General features: G+C 46.2%; 2 long non-coding RNA genes and 1 other non-coding gene across 6 annotated transcripts; 1 reads left to right on the top strand and 2 right to left on the bottom strand.

Moving 5' to 3' along the window:
* Positions 1-28: 28 nt before the first annotated feature.
* LOC106842295 (uncharacterized) lies at positions 29-22,222 on the top strand. 4 transcript variants are annotated; one of them, XR_011505319.1, is made up of 5 exons: positions 29-168; positions 4,643-4,803; positions 6,706-7,735; positions 8,287-8,471; positions 15,210-22,222. It is a non-coding gene; the product is annotated as an uncharacterized lncRNA (long non-coding RNA). The 4 variants fall into 4 exon arrangements; XR_011505318.1 differs by lacking the exon at positions 15,210-22,222 and adding an exon at positions 14,379-15,185; XR_011505321.1 differs by lacking the exons at positions 8,287-8,471; positions 15,210-22,222 and having other exon boundaries at positions 6,706-6,832; positions 7,074-8,280.
* Positions 8,478-23,200, bottom strand: LOC139045917 (uncharacterized). Its single transcript, XR_011505322.1, has 3 exons — positions 22,952-23,200; positions 22,217-22,588; positions 8,478-14,012 (listed from the first exon to the last, which is right to left on the bottom strand). It is a non-coding gene; the product is annotated as an uncharacterized lncRNA (long non-coding RNA).
* LOC123288490 (U6 spliceosomal RNA) lies at positions 10,537-10,640 on the bottom strand. The gene has a single exon (XR_006532190.1). It is a non-coding gene; the product is annotated as a U6 spliceosomal RNA (small nuclear RNA).
* Positions 23,201-23,294: the final 94 nt, after the last annotated feature.

Raw genomic sequence — 23,294 nt, 5'->3', positions numbered from 1 at the left:
CTGCCCGCGTCTGTGGAGTCCTTTACTAGGCGACGAGCCCTGGAACAGAAATTGGACATTTTTTAAAGGTCCCTGCGCTCGCCAAGAGGAGGAAATAGATGCTCAGGAGTGAACTACCGAGAGAATCGGATCTGGCGCCTCCTAACGCAGCTGGCAAACAGGAGGAGGGTAAGCCCTTATTGGCCGTTTATAGGAGAAAAGTCGGTGGAAAGGTGCAAGGCGCTCTGGGATGGGGCGCGGGGAATTTTGGGCGCCCTTGGTTAATCCTATAGAGCTTCTTGGCGGAGGTATTGGCATCCTCTGTACACATATGAAGTATCGTTAGATCTGAGTGTGCTTCCGTGTCCACATAACTAGTTCGCTGTGACCACCCCCAAAACTGGAGTCCTAAATGAGTTGTCCTGTAATTCCATCCTGAACAACAGCCAAATCGACTGTGGTTGTGAGAAAAGCTGGCCTTAAACATACCTCCAGCCCATGTAGGCCTGATCTCGGGGGTAAAGATCACGCTGCGCTGACATGGCAGCAGGGCTTCCTGAAGGATTGTGGTGGATGCTCGCAGCAGGCTTTGCCAAAGTAATTCCCATGCTTGTATTTTTGTTTCTCCCATTAACCCTGTGGGATAGTTGGAGCAGGTCATTTTGCAGATGGGGAAACCGAGGCCTGGAGAAGTTATGAATCTGGATGATTGCTCTGCCCTCATATCGTCCCCATGTCAACACAGCGATCAGAAATGTGGGGAGGAAGTGGCTTCCCCAGCAGAGATCAGATGTAAAACATCAGCTCCATATTGGTCACCCTGAGAGACGGCTTCCCCCCCGCTCACCTTAAAGTTTCCTGTCCCGTCTTTCTGTATTCCTTCCCCCACCCCACGCACCCAAAGACTACTCTTTGAAGTTTGTTTTAATCTAAGTCTACTAGCTGTAAAAAAATTTTTAAGTAAGGATGAGGCAGGCAAACATCAAAATTGTGTTCCCAAATTGAAATTGCCCTCGTGGGCTCAGTGGGAGTGAGAAGAGTTTTGCCTTCAGCCTCTGTCAAGAACCAGGGACCATTTTACTCGCTTCTCTCTTTCTCACAAGAACCCTTGAAGGGAAATAGTCTTGTTATTACTCATTTTGCAAATGAGGAAACTGGGACTCAGAAAGGCAAAGCCACTCACCCAAGATCACACAGATTGTAAGTGGGGCTGCTGGGGCTCAAACTGGAGCCTGGCTCTGTTATCACATGCTTTTTGGATATTGACCACCTTCACTGCTCCCACATAATGAAATAAATGTGTTCAAAGGAGGGCTTGTGGGCTGGAGCATCTTGAAAAATGAGTAAAGTGGAATAAGCAAAACTGTGAAATAGCACGCTTGGTCTTAATTCTCCTTTCCTCCCAAAGACCCTTCTTTTTCCCCATGTGGCCTCATGGTGTCCCCAAAAGCTGGTGTCAGGAAAAGATCCCATGGCAGGCACCTTAGTGTAAAAACAGCTAAGTCCATATATCACCCGGATGGGGAGTTCCTGGCCTGTCAGAGTGGGAAGGGGTTGAGTAGTCACCTAATTTAATCCCTCCCTTTACAAACCGTGAGGAAACCACAGACCAGAGAGAAGAATGGGCCAGCCGGGGGTTTATTCCCCTTTGACTCCCCCAGAATGCCTACCCTGCCGCCTGGTCCTAAGTGGTCACTCAATAAATGTTGGGCCCTTGATGGATCACCTTCCCCAGCGATATTTGCATTTTCCCTTTATCAGTAATTGGCAGATGAAAGGCTTTGTCCTCTGTTGAAAGAATTTCAGGCATTTGCTCAAAGTGGGGGAGGAGGTTATTTTGGGCCAAAGGGGGAAGGGCCAAGACCCTTAAGCTCCCAGTGTTGGCTAATTGTCCCAGAGGAACAGACGGTAGAGGAGAGAGGGGAGGGAAGCTTAAGGTGCTTCTCCAAGAGAGGTATTTTTTCTTGCAAAAAAGACCAGGCCAGTTGTATTTGAAACATAATAATAATGACTTCCTGGACCCTCCTTCTCATTCTTACAACAGGCCCAGTCAAATCCTGGCTGTGTTGGCCCCATTCATTCATTTCTTAATTTATCAAAGGTTGATTGAGCAGCTAGCTCTGTGCTCTAAGACCAAGAGGATACAAGAACCAGCTCGGATTGTACTCCAGGCAGGGCAGGGAGTGGACAGACCAACCGCTTCCCAAGGGAGTTAGGAAGGGCTGATTCTGGATGGAACCCCAGAGTCCAGAATCCAAGATTTTTGAACTGTTAGAAACTGAATCTCTTATCTGATTCATATATAATTATAATAGCTCCTCATTTTTGAGAGCTAACTGTGTCTTCGAGCAAAACCACTCACGTTTGCTGTCTCTGTGAATCCTCATCAAGGCACTATGAGGGAGGGTCTGTAACTCCCCACTTTTATAGCTGAGGCTCAAAGAGCGGTCAAGTTACTTGCTCAAATTTTACAGCTGTGAAATAGCAGAGACAGGATTTGAACCCAGGGCTTGTAGGTATCTTGAGCCTGCAGGCTTGACCACTAGGCCTCCCCACAGGGCTGTCCCATAGAACGTGGTAGAAATGTTCTATGTCTTCGCTGTCCAATACAGTAGCAGCCTCTAGCCGCATGTGGCTATTAAGCGCTTGAAATGTGGGTAGTGGGATTAAGGAACTGAATGTTAAATTATATTTAATTTTAATTAAATTTAAATAACTATATGTAGCTAGTGTCTATCTTTTTGGACAGCGCAACCTTAGAGTGTTTTCCAGAATTTGTCTTAACTCACCTACCAGGCTGTGTATACATCACAGTCTGATTTGGCACTGAGTCCCTATAATCAACCTTCTGGAAACATTTGTGGAATGAACGAAGGGTCCTAGAGAAAATGAAGTATTGGAATGATGAGGTGGGGGAAGGGGGCCAGAGAGATCTACAAAGGTTTCCAAGAAGGGGCCATCTGGAACAGTGTGAATGTCTGAAGTGTTAGCCCTTAAACCACTCGCTCTGAGAGTGCCTGCCAAGAGCATGACACTGTAGGCACCTGGGGATGCCAGTCGGGTATGGATTGTCCCACCTGCCCATATCTGACACATAAACTTCTCAAGGACAGATCATTGGCCATCGGGCAGGAAGCCTGAGAAATGGATGACCACTTCCTGACATATATCCTACTGATCAACTCAAACACAAAGATGCAATCCATTGTAGCTCGGTTTGCAATAGAGAAAGACTGAAAATCAATCTAAAAGTTGGGAAACTGATTAAATAATTCTTGGACCATTTGTCTGCTCAATGAAATGCTATTATCAAATCACTAAAAAGAGTTAGGGAGCTCTATATATACTCATGTGGAATGATTTCCACTTATGTAAACCAAAGGGGATATATCTCTATCTACTATATTCTTCTATATACGCAGAATTTTCTTTCTTTGGAAAACAAAAAAAATGAGGAGAAGAGAAGAAAACCTATTGTTTGGTACAAGGTGAAATTTTTGCCACATGTATGCATTCAAGTTGCCTGATTTGGGACCTTATAGACCTAATTTCATTTTATATGCTATGGTACCTTTTGAATCTGCACTATGTACGTGTATTACCTACTCAAATATGAATTCCATTTGAGTCATCTTTTTTGAGCTTTTAAGGTTCAAAATCAGGCAAATCTAAATCAAATATTGTTTAGGTATAGATACATAAGTGGTAAATAAAAACAAGAGAGCGATCAACACAAAATACAAGAAAAGACTTACCTGGAGGACAGGAGGGGAACAGCGAGAGGTACGGTGCTTTTCTGATTCTGGACCTAGATGGTGGGCACCTGAGTGTAATTCTGTAAAGCGTCCTTAAATAGTTTACAGATTCCATCGTCCTGATGAAATATGCCACAATTTTAAAATTGTTTTAAAATCGCGTTGTCTTTCTCCCCCATCCCCACCCACCCAGTTTCTCCCTTCCACACTCCCATCCCCAGAAAACGTGCTAACCAGTCTCTTGGGTATCCTGCCAGAAACAGTTTATGTATTTGCAAACGTCTACATATTTCCTTTTCTCACTGTGCCATACAAGTAGACACACCGTTCCACCTCTTCTTTTTTAACTTACTATGAACTTGGAGCTCTTTCCATATACTTTCCGTAGAACTGCCTCCTTCTAAAATATTATTTAAAGATGACGTAAATCTGAATGTTGTGAGGCAGGAAAAGTTCAAGATTGCTTAAGAAACAAAAAGGAGTTCACAGAAATGTATATATTATGATCCCATTTATGCTGAACTTTATACAGGTCATGTTGTATAGATATGCCCCCAGAACGCTGGAACGGAGCAGCACACTGCTGTTGGATCACTTCTGAGGGGGGCAGAACATTTTGAGGGGGTTATATAAAGACTATATTTATATATTATTTGCATTTTTAACAACCATTGTGCCCTTTTAAATTTATCAAATATTTCAAACATAGAGGCATAGAAAATAAATATAACGAAGAAACATAGCAAGGACTTTGTATCCAGTACCTAGCTTTGCCAAACCCCAGAGTTTTGCCATATTTTGTATTACTTTTGCAATTAAAAAAATTCTTTGGGGGACAGCAGACCACACTATTGCTGTTAAAGTGATTGCTCTTCCCCATGACCTTTTCCTTTTTTTTCACTCCTCAGTCCCTTGGAGATTGAAGCATCAGAGTGAGAAAGAGCAGAGTCACATACAGCCTGACACTGGCTTTGGTCATGTGGGGAAGACTTCAGTTTCTATCCAGAGTTCTGCATTTTCTAATGTCCTCTTCCTGTGGGAGGATTGGAAGGAAACTTGGAAATAACAGGTGAGTTAATTAAGGGGTTAATGCCAGGAAGAGAGTCATAAAAGTTCAAAGATACTTTCAAAACTTGCATCTTTGGATTGATGGACAAGTGTGTGAACCAATGGAAATCAAAATGCAAGCATTACTTCATCATGCAAAATTGTCATTGGTTGCCAAGCCCCAAGGGCCGGACAGCAGGGCTGGCAGTTAACCCTTTCAGGGACAATCATGCCCTTTATATTAATTTTCTTTTGAAAGATGAAGTAGGAACAGACAAAAAGCCTAGAAAGGTCCCCAGACCTTGAAGTGCCACCTTTGGATCTCAGCCCAGAAGGCAGAGTTTCACCCATCAAAAGAACACCAGGGGACAAATTTCCTGGAGAAAAGTTTTGAACTTTTCAAATGGGGGATCAGCTGCCCTTGCTTAGTAAGAGGAGAGGGGAGGAGAGAAGTCGGCTTTACTTTCTGTACCGTCAGAACAGAGACCAGCGTAGGAGACTATCCCATTAATCTTGCAGAGCCATCAGTCACCAAGAGGATTGAATTGCATTTCCTGCCCAAAGATGTAGACACAGATGACCTTTGCAGCAGCCCTCAGACCCCCAGTTCACAGCTGGAGAGAGGATGTGTCAGCATTTACTTTCGGGTCTCACCCTGCCTTTTGTTCAAAAATTCAGACTCTTTGTGTTCAGGCTGCTGCAGGGGTTTTGTAGCTGTTGATGCTGCTGATTTTTTTTTAACCTCCCACGACTTGCAACTTCTGAGAAACAAACTATTTGGCAGAAGATAATATCTGGAGGTGCCCCAGAGAGGGAACAAGAATAGATACGGGACAATTTTAAGAGAGGCCATTGGGCCTTTGGGCTTTCCCTATTGCCCCTTCCTGGGTTCCCTGAATGCTGCAGGCTCAACTGGATGGAGCCAAAGTCCAGCAAAAGGAATAATCATGCCTTATGTTTACATGGCTCTATTACAAAAAAGCTTTTACATGCATTACCTCATGTGAAAGGAACGGCTAGAACAGACGCATTTACATACAGGAACATTCTAAATTCCCAAATATAGTGAGCTATGTGACGTTGGACAAGGTGCCCAAACTGAGCCTCAGCTATCCCATCTGTAAAGTAGGGGCCATAATATCAAACATGTAAGAGTGATGTGAGGACCGACCAAGCCAATGTGCTACAACAGGGCGGTTGGTAAATGGTGTGTCTTCATTCAAACAAAGTTGACCTCGTGGACTTCATAACCCTAACTAGTTGTGGTTTGGGGAAATGTAGTTTTCCCCCAAGGGGAAGGCTGCCTAAGATGGGTGGAAGAGCTCTGCTTTTCTCTCCCACATCCTTTGTCTCCCCACCCAGTCTCCTTCAAAGTCTGAACACGCTCAACTATTTTGAGTTCTTTGAATAAACCTGCTTTCTCTCCCCTATGCCTTTGCATATGCTGATCCCTTCACCCAGAGCACCCTCTCTGTATCTCTTACTTATCCTCCTGGAATCGCTTAGATATCTTCTCTTTCCTGCCCCCCTCCTAATGCTGATCACATTACCTCGCTGTGGCCTCTGCTCTCACCAAACTGTGAGCCCTGGGAGGGCAGGGACCCTGCTGTCTCATTCATTGATTTGCATCCTACCTAGCACAGGGCCAGCGACCTGCTCCAAGAGTATGTGTGGAGTGGAAGCCCAGCACCCCAACCGTGCCTCCCCCAGTCCCCAGATTCCTCACCCGTCCAGAATCTAGGAATAACAGTGCTGAGATTTTTCTCTTTTCCTGGCTAGCCATATTATAGCACCCTTTGCAGATGGAGCCCGTGACTTTTTAACCCTCCTTGGAATGACATTAATTCACCAGTTATTTATTGAGTGCCTCCTAGATTGATACACAGAGCGGCCTTTCTAGGAAACCCTCCTCTTCACTCCACAGCAGCTATTCACGGCAAAGGACAGGCCTTTTGCCCTGGGGAGGCTAAGATGTTCTGAAATGCGGAGGGCAGTTGGCTCTGATTCCCAGCCTGGAGAGAGAAATCTCTGAGATCGCCCCTTGAGAGCAGGTGAGTTTGTCCAACCCTAGCACAAAACCCTTTCTCATTCAGAACACTTCTCAGAATTATAATAAAATCCTCATGTGTTAACAGTCTAATGTCTGTCTCTCTCATTAAAAGGAAAAGTCCCTGAAAGACTGACCTTGGGCTTGTTCACTGCTTATCCTCAGCCCCTGAGGGCCTGGTTCATAAAATATACTCAACGAATGTTGAATGAATTCCTCAAACACCAAAATATGTCTATTTTCAGCTTGAAAAACAAACCTTAAAATGTACCTCTTTGAAGAAGACACAAAGGTTCTAAGAGGCCCTCTTGAAGTGCAACAGACAAGGTGGTGTGCCTGCGGGAGGGGGTGCTCTACACCTTTCTATCTCCGAAGCCCAGGCTCTCCTTCCCTGTATTCCAGACTGCGTCTCCGCCTCCCCTTCACGAGGCCACCTGGGAACAGGGGACCAGCTGTCATCGCCCTCAGCTGAGGCCTGCAAACGTGCACTCCGCGTCATGGCCCCAGAACCCCCTGTCTGGGAGGCCCCTCAAGCTGGCGATGCTGTGTTGGGGGAAGGGGAGGCCAATATTTGCAAGCGAGTGTGGCTTCCCCAAGGCAGGGTCAGGACTAATCGCTCCGTCGCCAGCCTCTTTCAGGCTCCCTACTTGATGGCCTGGAGGCTGGAGACCGGAGGGTGGAAGGGGGCGGGGTGCAGAGCCAGCTGTGGGGGCAGGGCAGGGACTGGTGGGCCTCAGAGTCACCAACAGTCCCGGAATGACCTAGGCGGCTTGCCTCTTCTGCTCCTGATCTCCGTAATCGATTCGTCAGCCTGAACTGTGACTCCAGCCTCAGCATCCGCATCTCCCCTAGGCGATCACTCTTAATGTCTGCCCTGGGCAGGGTATCAACACATCAGTACTGCATTGTGAGTCCTCTGCTCACCTGGGTCAATTTACTCCCCTGCCAGATGTTAAGTTCTTGGAGAAAGTTTGATTTCCTTTTGAGTTCACCACAATTCTAGGCGCTGGGTAGAGGCACAGCAAAAAGCGATTGGCAGGATGGGGTCGTCAGTCCTGACTTCTCAGCCTATGAGCAGTGTGGGGAGTGACTTCACCTCTCTGAATCTCATTATTATTTGTACAGTGGGAAAACCAGATTGTTGGGAGGATGAAATGAGGTCACTGAAACCCCAGTCTTCACACTCCATATTTCTCTCTTCTGCTTTCATTTTCACTGATCACCATCTATCATGTATTTCACTTATTTGTTTTGGTTATTTTTTTCTCCTCCTATAAGGTGTTTTGTCCACCTCTGTACCTCTAGCCCCTCAAACAGAGCTTGACACATAGTAGGTTCTCAGTACATATTTGTCAAATAGATTAATGGATGAATGTAAAGTGATTAGTATTTGATAAGCACCAAATAAAGGTAAATATTTTTTTTAAAGATTTTATTTTTTCCTTTTTCTCCCCAAAGCCCCCAGGTACATAGTTGTATATTTTTAGTTGTGGGTCCTTCTAGCTGTGGCATGTGGGACACCGCCTCAGCATGGCCTGATGAGTGGTGCCATGTCCGCACCCAGGATCCAAACCGGTGAAACCCTGGGCCACCAAAGTGGAGCACGTGAACTTAACCACTCGGCCACGGGGCTGGCCCCCAAGGTAAATATCATTGATTACCATTGTGATTAAGAACTCAGTCTCTAGAATCTAACTGAAAACAGTGCAACTGGGTCAGGAGAAATTTAGCATCATGATAGGAGGTTGGGAGCTCTGGCTGAGAAATCCCATCCTGTCTGCACTGTTCACAAACTGTGGGACCTGGACTGAGTGACTTCACCTTTCTGCAGCTGTAAGGTGGAGGTAATAACAGTACCTCCCTGGTAGGGTGCGATGATAGGAGGAGATGGGAAATGTAAAGCTCTTAGTAGAATGCTGGGCACATAATAATTGCTCAGTAAACAATGACCATCATTACTCATTCCAGTAATAGTAATACTCAGGCTAGAGGTGACTTCTGAATCAAACAGTTGCTAAGCACTTAAAATATGTCAGGGTCCAGCGAGCTCAATATTAATTGACCTTTATCTGTGAGTTTCTCAAGGAAAGGGATTGTGTTTATATTGTCATGATCTTGGTCACCAGTAGATGCTAATTAATGTTAAAACATGCTGGAAAAATTACACACTGAACTCGAATATGAGTGACAACATAGACCAGCTATTAGATCAATAAAAACAATTGCCTACTATGTGCCAGACACCAATGTTGGGCGCTGAAGATATGGTGGTGAGCTTAAACAAACATGGTGGTTACTGCTTTCAGGCTAGTGAAACTTGGGACAGTTGACATGCTTTGTACCAGTAGTTGCACAGAGAGATGGTACATTGCAACTGATGACATTGCAACTGATCACAACGGAGAGGTAAATGGGGCTATGAGGTCTTATATGGGTGGGCGTGGAGGGGTCGACCTGATCTGGGGTTGAGGAGGAAGTCAAGGGAGCTGTTCCAAGTAGGGTAGAGAGCTGAGCTCTGAGGAGAGAGGAGGCCTTAGCCAGGCTGGTGTGGGGGAAGCGTTCTCAGCAGAAAAAATAGCAGATGCAAAGCCTCCGTGATAGGGGAGCACATGTGCTAAGGGAGCTGAAAGAAGGCCCCTATGATCTGAAATAGGGAGATGAGGGTGGGGGTAGAGAGGAAATGAACCTGAAAAATAAGTAGGCACTTTGGGAACTAATTGGGCAATATTTAGTAAAGCTGAAGGAGCGTGTAACCTATGATCCAGCAGTTCAGCTGCTAGGAACATTCTAGAGAAACAGACACAAGTGCACCAGGAGGTGTGAACGAGGATGTTAGCCCCAGCCACAGTCTGTGCCGTCTCAAAAAACTTGAAACGACTCAAATGTTCATTAACGGGAGAGCAGACAAATTGCAAAATGTGTCTCTCTTGGGTTCCTCAAAAAGCAGAGCCTGAATCAAAAATTTGTGCGGTACTAATTTATTGGGGAGTACAGTCTCAAGGAAGCAGGAGTGAGGAAAAGAGGGAATGGGGCAGGGACAGAGGTTCAGTGAATATGAGGGTACCAAAGAGAGGCCACATTTACCATGCCATCTTAGGACAGTTCTAGGCAGAGGAAGAAAAGAGAACAATTATCTATTGGCACCTGGTCAAAGCTTTGCCCCACAGGGTATAAACTCCCTCCTACTTCAGGACTACCCACATGTGAGCACCTAGGAGGCCCCTCAATGTTGTGTACCTCAGCCACACAGAGAAGCCCCAGCTGGAGGCCAGTTGGTCAGAGCCCACGAAGAACCAGTCACCATAGTAACAGTCAGGATGGAACAAGTGACCAAGGGAGAGTACCCGAGAAGAGAAGGCTGAGAGGATCTGAAGAGGCCCACAATATCTACATTGTAAAGCAGAATACTATACAGTGGTGAAAAAGAATGACCTATAGCTCCATGCATCCACATGGATGACTGACCAAAAAATGTTGAGCTGAAAGGCAAGTCGCAGAAGCAGGCACACAGTAAAGTTAGAGTGCAAAAACAGGCCAAAGCAAACAGTTATATACATAGAAAAGCAATGGAACAGTAAGGGATAAATCTAAAACCAAAGCCAATAGTTACTTCTGGGGGATTAGAAGGAGAGATTGGGATGAGGCCATGGAGAATTTCAAAGAAAGATGCTGATAATGTTGGGGGTTTTGTTGTTGCTGTTCTTTTTGTCAAATATGGAACACTTCACAACTTCAGCTGTCATCCTTGCTCAGGGGCCAAGCTAACCTCTGTGTCATTCCAATTTTATTATATGTACTGCTGAAGCAAGCACTGTTTGTTTTTTAAATTGTGGCAAGATGTATATCACATAGGATTTATCATTTTAACCATTTTTAAGTGTCCAGCTCGGTGGCATTAAGCCACATTCACACTGTTGTGCAACCATCATCTCTAGAACTTTTTCATCATCCCTTAGTCAGCTTGGGCAACTATAACAAAATACCATAGACTGGGTGGCTTAAAGAACAGACATTTATTTCTCACAGTTATGGAGGCTAGAAGTCCAAGATCAAGATGCCAGCAGATTCAGTTGCTAGTAAGGGCCCACTCCTTGGTTTGTAGACAGCCGCTCTCTCCCTGTGTGCTCACACGGCCTCTCCTCGGTGTGTGTGCATGGAGCGAGAGATCTCTCTCTTCCTCTTCTTACAAGGGCACTAATCCCGTTGTGAGGGTCCCACTCTCGTGACCTAATCTAAACCTAATTACCTCCCAAAGGCTCCACCTCCAAATACCATGACATTGGGGGTTAGGACTTCAAGTTTTAATTTCGGGGGGACACAAACATTCAGCCCATAACAATCTCAAACAGAAACTCTGTACCCATTAAAAAATAACTCCCCGAAATTCCCCCTCCACACAGCCCCTGGCAACCACCAGTCTATTTTCTGTTTCTGTGAATTTAACTATTCCAGGTATTTCATATGAGAGCAATCAAACCATATTTGTCCTTTTGTGTCTGACTTATTTCACTTAGCATAATGTCTTCAAGTTTCATCCGTATTGTAGCAGATGTCAGAAATTTCTTCCTTTTTTAGGCTAAATAATATTCCATGGTATGTGTATAGCACATTTGTTTATCCATTATCTGCTGATGGACATTTGGGTTGTTTCTACCTTTTGGCTATTGTGAATAATGCCACTATGAAACTGGCAAAATTTTGTTTTGTAAATTGGTAATGATAATAATATATTATTATTTTTTAAACCATATACATGTTATATATATATATATATGATATACACATGTGTGTGTTTATTTCCTGCTTTTCAAGCTTAGGACTGCATAATATTTTTTGTTTTTATACTTGCTCATGTTGGCACAATCTTTGTTACTTTGCATGACAGTAAATAACTCCAAAAAGTAATTTAATGACTAACTTTTACTATGACAAACTCTATATTAACCATTTCATACCAAAATAATGGGCCATTATTAAAATTATCTTTATAAATGTTCTAAATGAATTGATCATTAAATATGAGACCCCACTAAAAGATAATGAGTAAATGAGTCAATTTTTTAATTATTAAAAAGCAAGGGAAGATGGTGGTAATGGTTGCCTAACAGTGTGAATGCATTTAATGCCACAGAACTGTACACTTTAAAATGGTTAAAATGGTAGATTTTATGTTATGTATATTTTACCACAATTTACAAAAAAGGAGAAGGAGGATGAGGAGGAAGAAGAGAGAAGGAAAGTGTCAGATCAGACAAAGCCTTGTGACTACAGTGAGGGTTTGAGTCTTTAACAATCTCCATGCATCGCCTGAATTTTTACAAGAATAGATTATATAGAAGTCCAGGCAAGGGGTTACACCAAGGAGGGAGAATCAAATCCTCCACTTATAGCTGGAAAAGTCAGGCCAAATGGGAGGGTGGGCAGCGTGTCAGAGGCTCCCAGCTCCCTGCCAGCAGCATCTGCGTTAGGGCCAAGCCACTGCCCTCTTGCCTGGTGTATGAGCGAAGGAACCACTGCCAGTGGGAGAGGCCGAAGTAATCAGACAACAGGCACTGACCGAGCACACGCTACAGGCAAGGTCCTTCCTGGGCGCCCAGGGGATGGACAGGCAGGTGAGTGAGGAGCGAGTCTACCTGACCTTCAAAGAGCTGGTTCCCAAGTAAGAAGATAAGACTCTGGGAAAGGTACCTGGCAGTACGAAGTGATAAGGGGAACCCTCTGCAGTCTGAACACACCCACATTATAGCCTTATCGTTGTGTGTTGCAGTCATTTATTTACAGCATATTTTGGCAGGAAGACTGGGGGCTCTTTGAGGGCATTCATTCATTCAGGCATTTATTGAACTACTCTGACCCAGGCGCTGATTTGGGACAGCTGGTGTGTAGTAGATGCTTGATAAATGTACATTGCCTAGCATTCAGTAGGCACTCAATAAATGCTCCTTAAATTGAATAAATAACACATGAATAAATAACAGACCTGGCACACAGTAGGTGTTCAATATGGTGAATTACATAAAGGAAGGACTAGCACAGGGCCTGGCATACAGGAAGCACTCATTAAATGTTGCACCCTCCTGCCTTTGTGACCTACCTCCATGCTGAGTCTGAATCCTGGTCACTGAAGCCCAGAGACCAAATTGGATGTCCAGACCATCATCCATCCATCCACCCATTCAACAAGCATTTCTCAAGGGTCTGCTGTGTCTACCAGGGATCTGCCAGTCCTGGGGATGCAGCAGTGAACACAGCAAGGAATATTTTTTCTCTCTCATTTGCTCACGTTCTAGTGGGGGAGAAAAACAATAAATAAGGAAACAAATTTTAAAAAAACAGCTACAGGGCCAGCCTGGTGACATAGTGGTTAAGTTTGCACACTCTGCTTCAGCAGCCCAGGGTTCACCAGTTCAGATCCTGGGCACAGACCTACACATCACTCATCAAGCCATGCTGTGGCAGGGTCCCACATAGAAGAACTAGAATGACCTACAACTAGGATATACAACTATGTGCTGGGGGGCTTTGAGGAAGAGAAAAAAAGAGGAAGATTGGCCACAGATGTTAGCTTAGGGCCAATCTTCCTGAAAAATAAATAAATAAATAAAATTTATTTTTGAAAAAACAAAAAGCAGGTGACAATAAGTGTTTATGTTGACATTAAGTAACCCAGATGATATGAAAGACTGCAGGGATGGTGAGTGAGACGGATTACTCAGGGAAAGACCTCTGAGAAGGTGACATTTGAGCTAAAGTCTAAAAGGGAAGAACCGGTGAGCCATGTGATGATCTGGGGAAAGAGCACTCAGGCAGAGGGAGCAGCATGAGCAGAGGCCTTGAGGCAAGAATGGACTTGGCCGGTGGGAAGAACAGTGAGAAGCAAGCGGGCTCCTATGCTAAGGGGAGGGCGGGAAAGCATGGGGTTGGAGAGATGGGAAGGGCTAGGTCAAATAAGGCACTCTTATCTGGGGTGAGGAGCTTGGGTTTTATTCTAACTCAGATGCAAAGCCATTGGAGGGCTTTAAGCAATCAGGTAGGCTGAATAATGACCCCTCCAAAGATGTCCATGTCCTAATTCCTGGAACTTTTGAATATCTTACCGTATATGGCAGGAGGGGCTTTGTAGATGCCATCAAGTCAAGGATCTTGAGATGCAGAGATTATCCTGAATTATCCAGATGTGCCCACTGTAATTACAAGGGTCCTTATAAGAGGTAGACAGGAGGGTCAGAGAGAAAAGAGATGTGATGATGGAAGCAGAGACTACACTGATGCGTTCTGAAGAAGGAGGAAGGGGCCACAAGCCAAGGACTACAGGCAGCCACTAGAAACTGAAAGAGGCAAGGAATGGATTTCCCCTTAGAGCTTCCAGAAGGAACCAGCCCTGCCATCACCTTCATCTTAGCCCCTTATGATTCTTTTTTTTTTTGGAGGAAGATTAGCCCTGAGCTAACATCTGCCGCCAATCCTCCTCTTTTTGCTGAGGAAGACTGGCCCTGAACTAACGTCTGTGCCCATCTTCCTCTACTTTATATGTGGGATGCCTACCACAGCATGGCTTGACAAGCGGTGCCATGTCCACACCCAGGATCCGACCCAGCGAACCCTGGCCTCCGATGCGGAACATGTGAACTTAACTGCTGCACCACCGGGCTGGCCCTCATTTTTGACTTCTGACCGCAAGAACTATAAGAGAATAAATTTGTATTGTTTTAAGCTACTGAATTTGTGGTAATTTGTTACAGCAGCAATGGGAAACTAATATAACCAGAGAAGGGACAGGATCTGATTTATGTTTTAGAAGAAAGGATTTTTCTGGTTGCTGATACAGAATGGCTTTAGGAGGATCATGAGAGAAGTGGAAACACCAAGGAGCAGGTTACTGTAGACCTCTGGGAGAGCAATGATGGCAGCCTGGATAAGACGGAAGTGACGCTGGAAAGAAGGGCTCAGATTTTAAGAAAACGTTAAGGGCTATAGTCAACTGGGTTTTCTGATGCATTAGATGTGGTGGTAGAAGGGCACAGTGAAGGAAAGCAAGGACTCATCAGCACCCCACTTTCCCCACCTTCCTAGGGCCTCACAGACCCACACTGCACTTGACAGGCTGCTCCTGGGATGCTGGGCATTTTCATGTGATTAGGCTGGAACAGTTCTTTGGGAAATAAATGCCCTCAGTCTAAAAGACTTTTTTACAAGCCAGGGCAGGGGATTAAAGGCAGCTGGGCTGAGGAGAAATCCCAGGGTCAGGAGACAGCTGAGCATGGAGACTTCTAATCTAAACCTTAAACGTTTTTATTTTTCACTCCCTGAACTCAGGGTGTCACTTTAAATACATGTTTGGCAACATCGGCTGTTCTATTTTTCTTTTTAATTATACAAAGAGAGATCCTGGAAACGGCTCAGCCCCGGGCTGGGAGAGGCAAGGGAAATTGGCAGCAGTTGCAGGCAGAGGCACCAACGAAAAATCGAGTGGATTTGAAACCCTCTTGAAGGAGCGTGAAGACTGAACTCCCAGCTACCCTGAACTTGGTTCGGTCAGCCCTGACTCAGGATTTCTAAAAGGAGACTGACAGAGTCACCAGCTTAGAACGGAGAGAGGACAGATGGGCACGTCTGCGAGATAAAAATATCACTAGCACCAGCACTGCTCCTGCACCTTGAGTTCATTCCCAGGCTCTGTCTTCCCTCCTCTGAGAAGAAAACAGCTAACCAGATCGTTCATTCACATTTACAGGGTATTCCCTGCTACAGCCAGGCACTGGGTTAAACTGCTTACATGTGTCATCTTGTTTTATGCACTCAACTGTTCTATGCATATGGACTCATAGACATCATCGTCCCCATTTTCTAGATGGGGAATCTGAGGCTCAGGGAGATTAAATGTAACCCTCACTCTCCAGTGTTGAGCCTGGGCTTGTTAGCCCTCAAACCCATTCCTTGCCCTTCCTTTGCTTTGCTCTGTATCACACGAAGGCCAGCCCCTGGAGACTGCCAATCAACTGGCTTCTTGCACAGATAGACCAATGGGAGGCAGTATTAGGAGCCTGGTGGGCGGGAGGAAGGGAGAAGCCAGAGTATTTCTCCCCCTCTCTCTGCCTCCAGCAGCAGCTGCATGTCCTGCGTCTCTACCTCCCGCCAGACAGCCCCACTGTGGGTCCAGCTTTTATTGGGTGACTTCAGTTCTTCCTCAGTACCAGAAACACCACCTCCCCCCTCAGTCCCTCCAGCCGCAGGGGTGGTACTGGCCCTCCTGCCGTTGTTAATCTGTAGATGCTTCACCCTCCCCTATTTGCCTTCTTCCATAGTTCTTCCACTCCCTGTGAAGCGATTCTCTGTCAAAGTTCCACTATTCTGGTATCTGTTTTTCCTGGTTGGATTCTCATTGATATTCTGCCTTTCATAAACACTCACAGATTAGCCAATTCATTAGATTTGGAATGAGACAGTCCCCTTTCATTGAGCGTGGCACATCCTACAAGAGGGAAAATAGTAACCGCCATTTACTGAGCATTGTGCTAATTGCCAAACAAATGCTATTTCGTGGAACACTCATAACAACCCTTTCTGCCAACTCCTATTACTATTCCCATTTAACAGATGGGGCTCAGAGAGGTTGGGTTGCTTGCCCAAAGTGGCACAGTTATAAATTGACAAAGCTGGGATTTAAATCCAGGCATCCTAGCTCCAAAGTTGGTGTCCCTTTCTAATCTCTGCTGACTCTTAAGCACAAGTGCAGCCCCTGATAAGCCCATTAGAACTCAACTTCTTGGGGCTGGCCCCGTGGCCGAGTGGTTAAGTTTGCACGCTCCGCTTTGGCGGCCCAGGGTTTTGCCAGTTCAAACCCTGGGTGCGGACATGGCACCGCTCATCAGGCCATGCTGAGGTGGCATCCCACATAGCACAAGCAGAAGGACCCAGAACTAAAAATACACAGCTATGTACTGGGGGGCTGTGGGAGAAAAAGGAACAATAAAATCTTTAAAAAAAAAAACAACTCAACTTCTTTGGCTGGCGAAAGACACCACCTGGACTCACTCCAGGGTTTCCTCAGGCTGCTGTAACAAAGTACCACAAACTAAGTGACTGAGAACAACAGAAATTTATTGTCTCAAAGTTCTGGAGGCCAGAAGTCTGAAATCAAGGTGTAGGCAGGGGGACTGGCCCAGTGGCGCAGCAGTTACGTTTGCACATTCCGCTTTGGCGGCCCGGGGTTCAGGGGTTCAGATCCTGGGTGCCGACATGGCACCGCTTGGCAAGCCATGCTGTGGTAGGCATCCCACGTATAAAGTAGAGGAAGACGGACACGGATGTTAGCTCAGGGCCAATCTTCCTTAGCAAAAAAGAGGAGGATTGGCAGCAGATGTTAGCTCAGGGCAAATCTTCCTCAAAAAAAAAAAAAAAGGTGTCAGCAAGGCCATGCCCCGCTGAAGGCTCTATGGGAAGGATCTGTTCTAGTCCTCTCTCCTAACTTCTGTAGCCTCAGGCATCCCTTGGCCTAATGGCCATCTTCTCCCTGAGTCTCTGTACATCGTCTTCCCTCTGGGCATGTCTGTGTGTCCAAATTTCCCTGTTTTATAAGGACACCAGTCATATTGGATTAGAACCCACCGTAATGTTCTCATTTTAACTCGATTACCTCTATAAAGACCCTATCTCCAAATAAGGTCACATTCTGAGGTACTAGGGGTTAGGACTCCAATATATCTTTTTGGGGGGACACAGTTCAACCTGTAACAGTCCTTCTCCCCGATGTCAGGTGCTCAGTCTCTACAGTATAGCCTACTTGGTCCTGTTTTGCTAAGGAGGATGCTAGATCTTCCAGGAAGATGTTGGTTTTTTTTAAAGATTTTACTTTTCCTTTTTCTTCCCAAAGCCCCCCGATACATAGTTGTGTATTTCTAGTTGTGGCATGTAGGATGCCACCTCAGCATGGCTTGATGAGTGGCCCCATGTCCGCACCCAGGATTCTATCCGGTGAAACCCTGGGCTGACGCAGCGGAGCGCTCGAACTTAACCACTCAGCCACGGGGCCGGCTCCCCTTCCAGGAAGATGTTTACTCTTGCTGATACACTGGCCCTTTAAGAGATGCAATGATTCCTAAATCATGTATGCACTGACAAAATTTATCCCATTTTACTCCAAAATATATTGAGAGATGTAACGCACCTCATATAGCCAAATCAATTTTGAAAAGGAGAACAAAGCTGAAAGACTTAGTTTACTTGACTTCAAGACTTATTTTAAAGCTAGAGTCATCAAGACAGTGAGTATTGGCATAAGAACAAAGAGAGCAATGGAATAGAATAGAGAGGCCAGAAACAGACCCTTGTGTGTAGAGTCTCTTGATTCTTGACAAAAATCTTCATGCATTTCAATGGGGAAACCTCCCTTCACTCAAAAATCTGTTTGAGATGGATCAGACTCCTAAACATACAAGCAAAAACTCTAAAGTTTTTTTAAAAATCTATGTTATAGAGTTTTAAAACATAGGTGAATATCTTCATGACCTTGGGGTTGGCAATGATTTCTGAGCCAGGACACAAAAAGCACTAAGCCATAAAAGGCATAGGCACAAACACATGGACCTGGCAGTGGCTTCTGACCGGGGCAGGAGGGGTAAGAGAGAGCCTCCAAGCCTAGGAAGTGGGGAGCAGGAGGCAGGCAGGGGCTCCCCTGGACATGGTCTCTGAGCTCCAGGCCACAGAGTCATTCAGAGATCAACAGCAGAGTCCACAAATGCTAATTCTGAATTTTGCAACCGGTGCCCTGACAATACCTAACTTTGTTTCCAGCTTCCTTCACCCAATTCTTTGACTCTGAAAACCTTCTGGATCATTCACTAAAGCTGCCTTCCATATGTCTTGTGGTGTTCGCACCAGGGCTGAGCGGCAGAGGGATTTCACACATTCTGGGTAATACATACAGTCACAGGGAGGCCTGTGTCAGCTCCATAGAAGGACACCTATTGAACTGTTAGAAATAACCGGTACCGGGGGCCGGCCCCGTGGCCAAGTGGTTAAGTTCAAGCGCTCCACTTCGGCGGCCCAGGGTTTCACCGGTTTGGATCCTGGGTGCGGACATGGCACTGCTCATCAAGCCATGCTGAGGCGGCGTCCCACATGCCACAACTAGAAGGACCCACAACTAAAAATACATAACTATGTAGCATGGGGCTTTGGGGAGAAAAAGGAAAAATAAAATCTTTAAAAAAAAAGAAATAACCTGGTACAGAAACGCATGGCTTCTGGAAGGAGTGAGCTTCCCATTACCAGAGGTATATTAGCACTGTTCTGTAAAGGCACGAGCTCACGAACTGGTGGCTCTTTTTATTATCACTAACAGGAGTTTCAAGTCTTAGAGCAGTCAAGGGGGAGGCACAGATGGGGGAGGAAGCAGACAGAGGCAAGCAACCATGATGGGCTCTGACAAAGTACTCACTTTTTTTTTTTGAGGAAGATTAACCCTGAGCTAACATCTGCTGCCGATCGATCCTCCTCTTTTTGCTGAGGAAGACTAGCCCTGAGCTAACATCCATGCCCATCTTCCTCTACTTTATATGTGGGACACCTACCACAGCATGGCTTGCCAAGCAGTGTGTATATCCACACCCAGGATCAGAACTGGCGAAAGGGCTGCCGAAGCAGAATGTGTGAACCTAACTGCTGTGCCACCGGGCCGGCCCCCAGTACTTGCTTTTTAAACTGAAATGAAACTGGGGGATTCTTTGAGGGCTTATTGGGCAGGAAGAGGTAAGGGGGTTCCTCTTCAGCTGGGCATCAAATTTGTCCCTCCTCAAAATCTGCCTGGGGGAGGTGACTGGCTGTCTAACTTCAGGGTCCATGAACAGGTATTTGTAATATCTCCATTTTTGCTAAGAGGATTGGGGGCTCAGAGAGGTTAAGTAATTTGCCTGAGGTCAAACTGCAGCTGAGTAGCCAAGGGGGACAGCCAACCTTAACCACTATAAAGAGACTAAAAGCAGGGGCCGGCCCATGGTGGCAGAGTGGTTAAGTTTGCGCACTCCACTTTGGCGGCCCACGGTTTCGCCGGTTCGGATCCAGGGCATGGACATGGCACCGCTCATCAGGCCATGCTGAGGCATCCCACATGCCACAAGTAGAAGGACCCAGGACTAAAAATACACAACTATGTAGCCTGGGGCTTTGGGAAGAAAAAGGAAAAATAAAATCTTAAAAAAAAAGACTCAAAGTACTCAAAAACTAAAGCTCATCTGGTTCAGTGGTTCTCAAACTTCACCCAAAGAACTTGCTAAAAGTAAACTGCTTGAATGGGTTTTAGTAATTTGCATTTTAACAAAATATCTCTCAAAAAAAAACCAGAAAAAAACCCACAAAATGCCTCTGGAGGTTCATTCTGATGCAGGGGCAGCGGGGACTCCGGTTAAGCAGCAGACTCTGGGGACTCAAGTGGGTTTAATGTCCTGTACTCCCACTTACTGGCTCTCTGTACATTGTTCTCACCTGTAAGATGATGATAATACCATCGGTCCTTGTAAGGAATTCCTGAGTTCAATATAATATAGTCAATATAACAAAATAATAAACAATGAAACTATTCAATATCTTTAATATAATATATAGTAAATATATAACTTGTTTAATAACAAAGGGCTTAGAATAGTGCCGGTCATTGCTAAGTACTACCTGTTGTTTATTTTTATACCCCATGTGATGGGGCGCTTGCTTCCACCTTCCCGGGCAGCTCATGTCATCTTTGGTCAGCCCTGGGCTGTGCCTCCTGGCCACGGTGGTGGGCGCGGGATGCAGCATCACTTTCAGCTGGATCTCTATACTCTCATGCGCAGAGTGGGTTGAAAAATTCTCTCTGGCCTTTTCGGGTATAAACCCCCAAAGGCGGAGAGCAAACCTTCCTAGCCACTAGGGGGAGCCACACACAGCGCTTGGAGGCGCTGCGGGGTTGGGCAGCCTGGGTTCCAGTCCTGATTCTCCGCTGGCTTGTTTGGTGTCCTTTGGCAGGATGTTTTCTCTCTGGGGCCTCAGTTTCTCTGCTAAATAGGCGTTTGGGACGAGGTTGGTGCATCTCACGGTCCCAGCTGCTCTAACGAGGGTGGGGAGAGTTCCTAGCCCCCGGCCCTGCAGGGCACTAGGACTCCAGGGCAGGAAGCAGGGGTTGCCACCCGGATGCCTTCCCCTCAAGTCTGGAGAGCATTTTTATTTTTTCTGCTCAGTGCGGATGGTGGGATTCAAACGGCAGAGAAACAGGAGAGGGGAACGGCATGGTGCAGGCCCTGGAGAAAGGAAACCTGGCCCCATCCCCGCCCCAAAGCCCCCTGCTGAGTTGCCACGCCCAGATCCTATTGTTCCTTCCAAATCAGCAAATCTCTCCTTCCAGCTTCCAGCCTCCCCCTCTTCCAAACCTGCTGGCCTCCGTCAGGCCCCACTAGCTTTCAGATGTTGTGTGTACCCAATTCTGAGCTGGGATTTCTCGGAACCAAAGACATTTCATTATTTTATTCCTTGCCCATGTTTCTCTTGGGAGTCCCCAGTGAGCCAGACCCTGTGTAAGGCCCTGGGGTGATAGCGAAGTGATTTAAACAGACATGAACTTTGCTCTCAAGACATGCACAAACAGGTCAATACATAAATAAACTAGGTGATTTCAGATACTGTAGTGATCAGAACTATAAAGGAAATAAAACAGGGTGAGCTGATAGAGCATGAAATGGGGGCAACTTTAGACAGAGAGGGAAGGTCTCTTTAGAGGTGATATTTGAGCTAGGACACAGATGGTAAGTGGAAGGAGTTACAAGTGCCACCAAAGAAACAAGCCCAGTGGGGTTAGATTTCAAATTCCAAGTTCCCTATTCTTCATAAAAACACAGAGAAAGGCCTCTGGGGGAATCCTAGAGACTTTTGGGAGGAGGGGCCTTCAGTTTTTTCCCATAATGTGGGTGAATGGAGGGGCGCTCTCTACTGGTGACAAGAGTTAAATTTCAAATCACTGACCTGGAATGCCACATGCTTGTGACTTGACTCTGGGATAATTATGAGCTTCACTCATTTCTGTCTCTCCCACACTTATTCATTCAACAAATATTTAATGAGTCCCGAGTATGTGCCAAGCGATGTTCTAGATGCTGAAGGTAGAATTGCGAAACTGACAGTAAAGTCCCTGCCGTCCTGGAGCTCAGATCCTAGGGGACAGCTCCTAGCCCAGTACTCTACCTCTGCCCTCCGCTATTTCGCAGCTAAGTTGGCCTCCTAATGCTCCAACAGCCAGATACCGCTGCTTCAGGGTCTTTGCATCTGCTGTTCCCTTCCCCTCTGGAAAGCAGGTCCCTGGCTCTTCGCATTGCTGGCTCACGTCTCAGCTCAGATGTGACCAATTCAGAAAGTGTAAACTTACCTTATTTGTTTGTTTATTGTCTGTTCTCCCCACTAAAATGTAAGAGTCCATGAAGGTTACCATTTCCTGGAATCCTTCAGCCTCGCACTTCACAGGCGCACAGTAAACACTTGCTTTGAGCTTTCATTCACTCATTCAAAAAAACATTGGGGCCTGCCCAGTGGCGCAGTGGTTGTGTGCACGGTCGGAGGCTCTGCGGCCCGGGGGTTCCCCTGTTCGGATCCCAGGTGAGGACATGGCACTGCTTCACACTCATGCTGTGGTAGGCATCTCACAGATAAAGTAGAGGAAGATGGGCACGGATGTTAGCTCAAGGCTAGTCTTCCTCAGCAAAAAGAGGAGGATTGGCAGTAGTTAGCCCAGGGCTAATCTCTAGGAAAAAAAAAAAACTTATCACATGCTGGCCAGCCTACTATGTGTCAGACGCTGGTGAACCGTAAATGAACACATTGAACAAAACAGACCAAAAACCCCTGCCCAGAGCATTCTAATAATAAGATTGCAGCCTCTGCATCACCCACCCCCATTTCCTTGCTTTATTTTTTTTCTATACATTTACCACCTAAACTATTATAACTTACTCTTCGGTGTTTGTGTGTTGCCCCCCCCCCCCAATGTAAGCTTCCTGAGGGCAGGGGACTTTGTCCACCTTGTTCACCACCCTATTCTGAGCGCCTAGAACAGTGCTGGCACCCAGGAGATGCTCAATAAGCAAAGACTAAATGAACTCTAGACCTCAGCTTGTTCTTTTTCCTGCAGAACTTGAGCCATCTTGTTCCAAAGGGGAAATGAGCCTCACGGAGCGCCCAGAGGTGACCTCAGGCGGGCCGACCCAGGAGTCCGAGCTCCGGGAGAAGGGCCGTCGGAGCAGCGGCGGAGACGGGAGGCCCCGGGGGCGCGAGCCCAGCGAGGCGTAGTGGCCTTGGACACTTCCAGGAAGGGGCGCCAGCGCTCGTGGCGCCAAGCGGGTGTTGTGGGCGGTGCTGCCCGACGAGACGGATCACGTGACTCGAGCCGGCACCGCCCACCTCCTCTGGGCGGGGCGTCGGGGTGGGCGGGGGCGCATGCAAATCAGCCT

This window comes from Equus asinus, chromosome 8 (assembly GCF_041296235.1).
Source record: "Equus asinus isolate D_3611 breed Donkey chromosome 8, EquAss-T2T_v2, whole genome shotgun sequence".
Lineage (NCBI taxonomy): Eukaryota > Metazoa > Chordata > Mammalia > Perissodactyla > Equidae > Equus > Equus asinus.
This window is presented reverse-complemented; position numbering and strand designations above follow the sequence as displayed.